Source organism: Lygodium microphyllum, chromosome 23 (assembly GCF_053477565.2).
Source record: "Lygodium microphyllum isolate KBCC chromosome 23, Lygodium_microphyllum_v1.1.10, whole genome shotgun sequence".
Lineage (NCBI taxonomy): Eukaryota > Viridiplantae > Streptophyta > Polypodiopsida > Schizaeales > Lygodiaceae > Lygodium > Lygodium microphyllum.
The window spans coordinates 119553250-119557108 of NC_141157.1; the positions used below are offsets into that span (position 1 = coordinate 119553250).

At 42.4% G+C, this 3859-nt stretch overlaps 1 pseudogene; it reads left to right on the plus strand.

The window, feature by feature from the left end:
* Positions 1–1896: 1896 nt before the first annotated feature.
* Positions 1897–2971, plus strand: LOC148016673 (U3 snoRNP-associated protein-like EMB2271; annotated as a pseudogene).
* The last annotated feature ends 888 nt before the right edge of the window (positions 2972–3859 follow it).

Genomic DNA, 3859 nt, shown 5'->3' on the forward strand with positions numbered 1-3859 from the left:
GCGATGGTTTTAAGGCAGAGTGTAAGAGAGAATGGTGAGAATGGGTCAGAGTGATAGGTCTTAACCATAGGTGAGACAAGATCCTTAGGTCTGTCCTACCCTTGATGTGCCTTGAACCATTGTGGGGGGTGCTAGGGGGCTAGGGGACAAGGAATGGAGCTAGACAATTTTGGTCACTAGACGCACCTAATTTGAAGACCCCTAGGTGCAGTGATGTGATCGTGGGTGCTTCTTATCTTTTCGTTCTTTTTGTATTCTTTTCTTGTCTTTTCTTTTCTTTTTTCTTTTTTTTTTGCCTAAGTACAACCATTGCAATATGTTGAGGCTATAAGCCTTTCCAAGGGTTGGGACATGTCAAGCTTCGAAGGCTCAGGAAATGGGCAGGACAGTGATGATTGTGCCCTAGCCCCATTGTTAGAGGAGCCGTTGTTGCGATATTGGTACGATTGAGGTGACACCCATCATGAGCTCACTGTAGAGCTTGACCCAAGAAGAGAGTGTAGCCCATGACTATGCTTTGGTTCGTGCGATGTGGTCACTCACAAGGGTGATTTTTCGCATTCAGCAGCATGGCTTTGTTGTGGTTCTTGTGCGGTTGGTGGTCTTGCAGTGGCCTGGTCGTTGAACACGTTTACGCGAAGACCTGTGTCATCTTGCATCCACTTGTCACTTCGTGAGAGTATATGCTTTCTTGCATTAAGTACATCGAACAAATGAAATCATGTTAAGACAGCCCCAAAACTAGTAGTATTTGATCTATTAAAACAAGTGTATTCAGACCTCCAAACAGCCCCAAAACATCCCATTCAGTTGCTACTCTATGCAGGAGTTGATACATGTCCAACCGGTCAGAATATATTGCATGTATGTCAAGTGAAGAGATTGATCTGTTTGTGGATCTTGATGATAACGATCATGGGTAGTTGGCCCATCCGGAGGATGCGCAGGATTAGAGGGGGTGGATGTCGTATTGTTGCGCATTCGAGGTGTGAAAACCACCCAAAAGTTGTGTATGGGATTTGATACTTTGTACATATTTAGTTGTTGTGTTTATACTTTTGTTCTACGTGGAAGAGGGTTTGGAGTAGAAGGAATTAATCAATAATGATCTGATTAACATGGGACTTTGGAACTTAGAGTTGAAGATGGCTATATACAGAAAGTTCAGTAGATTCCTAATGATTTGAAAGCAGTTTACAGGAATGTTTTGGAGAGAGAACAAGGGAACAGTTGAATAGTGGTTCTCTGAATAGAGCTGGTTCTGAGATATCAAGTGTGGAGGAACACAAGTGTGTTGTGGGCTAAGAATGATGTGGGTGAAGCTTTCTATGTAGGAACTACTTCATTGAAGAAGGCTTTCACATGACCGTGAATGGAAAGCACATTACTTCCTTCGAGTATCGGCAGAACTTGAAACCATCATTGGTTGTAGATGTCAAGTTAAAAGGCAATGTCAAACCCATTTCAGTCATGGCCACTGGTCTGCTAACATCAGAGGATGTTAGACTAGTGGATTTTGAAGTTTCTCAAAGCACCTCCTTTACCTCCCAAGAGGAGGAATGAACTCTTCATTGGTGTATTTTCTACTGGAAATAATATTGATTGTTGCATGGCAGTTCGGCGATCATGGATGCAATATGAAGCCGTTTGCTCTGGTCGTGTTATGGTACGCTTCTTTGTTGGACATCATTCAAATAAGCGAGTAAACAAAGAGCTTTGGAGGGAGTGCTTAATTGGGAGAAGGCGCATTTCTTTAAAAAAAGGGGAGCACAGTGTATTGGGAGTGTGGAAGAAAAAGCAGAAAACAGAGGGGGATCTACTGGGGAGAAAAAGGGGGATATCAGGAATTATGCTTTTGGACGGGCTAACCATCAACAGGTGTAGGAAAATTACTGAAAGAGCTTAACTCCGAACTGCTAAGGCGGAAGAAGATCAAAGAGGAGGGAACACGAGGAGAACAGGGGAGAAGGATATGAATGGGAATCGGATGACGAAGGGGACGATGAAGAGAAGCCGACAATGAAGAATGCAACAAAAGAGAAGGATGGTGTCGTCGAAAGCCGACGACTGAAACATTGACAAACATGCTGAAGGAGCCGACCTGTAGTAATAATGGAAAGGGGAAGAAATCGAAGATGGTAGCAGGAGACGCAGGAGAGCTTGAATGAAGACGAAGGCATTGGATAATGAAAACGAAGAAGGAGAGGAAGTAACTGTCGGGAACAAGGACTCCCTAGTGGCTGATTTACTTCAGCAGGCACAGCTTGAAGAAAGTGGCCGGGCGCAGCGCAAATTAGCTGGCAGACTTATTGAGCCAACAACTCATTTGGAAGGAAGAAACGTAGGAAGGCGCCACAGGCAGGCAGTGACATCGGTTGCACTGACAGATGATGATGCACGTGGATTTTCAGCTTCCAAAGATGGATTAATTGTCCATTGGGATGTTGAGACTGGAACAAGTGAGAAATACAATTGGCCTGGTGAAGCTAAAAAGCCTATAGGCCCTAATAGAAGCTAGAAAGGATCAGGTAGCCGAAGTGTACTGGCTTTGGCTGTAAGTTCTGATGGCAGATATTTGGCAAGTGGTGGACTTGACCGAAACATACATTTATGGGATACACGTACAAGAGAACACATTCAGGTCTTTCCAGGACACAGAGGGGCTATTTCTTCACTTGTTTTCAGACAAGGAGCTCAAGAGCTCATGTCAGCTTCATTTGACCGCACTATCAAATTGTGGAGTGTAGAAGATAGGTCTTACATGGATACTCTCTATGGTCATCAAAGTGAAGTTCTAACGATTGACTGCCTAGCAGAATAGATCTTTGTCTGTGGAAAGTGAAAGGAAGTCATTTAAAGCCCAAAACAAAATAGTCGCTGCACTGAATATCTTCTGATTCTTCAGGATTCATAGCTTAGGAAAAGCTACAAACCAGAGACACTTGTTGCAGATTTCCAAAACATTCATGTTGATGATGTATAAGCAGTATTCAATGATTCTGATGAACAGTATGTGACAGAGAAGAAACCAATATTACTGAATGCCTTTGAACTTATTTACTAAATTGAGGTTTCATTTGCTACCTACCTTTCAACAATAACAATTTGTTAAACCTGTATAAGAAGTTATACAAAGATGACTACTGACACATCTTGGATAATAGATGTAGTGTTGGCTTGAGGGTGTTACAAATATTGATAACTATCAACTTCTTTTCCCTGCTGTGTGTGCTTCTTCCTCGTTTATGGACTGCTGATTCACTCAATACAAAAGGTTGTACATGACCATGAACACTATTGATCTTTCCAACTGATCAACATCGCACATTATGATGGAGTTGCTGTTGCAGATTTGTATTCATTCACTTGATTGATCTTCCATCTTGAAATTAGTCAAGGTCCTCTGTGGTTGCGATTTTGCTTTCAAAAACCCTTCGACATCGGTCTTCTCAACTAGATTACCTTCCTGAGCTATAAAATGAAAGCTCCTCTAAAGATATAATATGTTCTCTACTCCTTGCTTAGATTCTATCCATTATGCCATGTAGTTTCTACATGGTATCAGATCCCAGGGGGGCTTTGAGAAGTAAAGAGTATGCAAGAGGCAAGGGCTTGAACAGCATGGAGAGAAGAAATGTTGTCTACTACATCAAGTAGTGGTGTTGAAGCATTAGGTGGTGCTGCTACTGTACCAGCAATTCAAACACTAAGGATTTGTCCACCAACATTCAGCGAAAGCCAAGTTAGATGGTACAAATTGTACTCTGTGGAAGTTTAAAATCCCAACTATCCTTGATTCTTATGAGCTTTCGGAGACAATGTTGGGGACTAATCCAAAACCACAACCCATCCTCGGTCC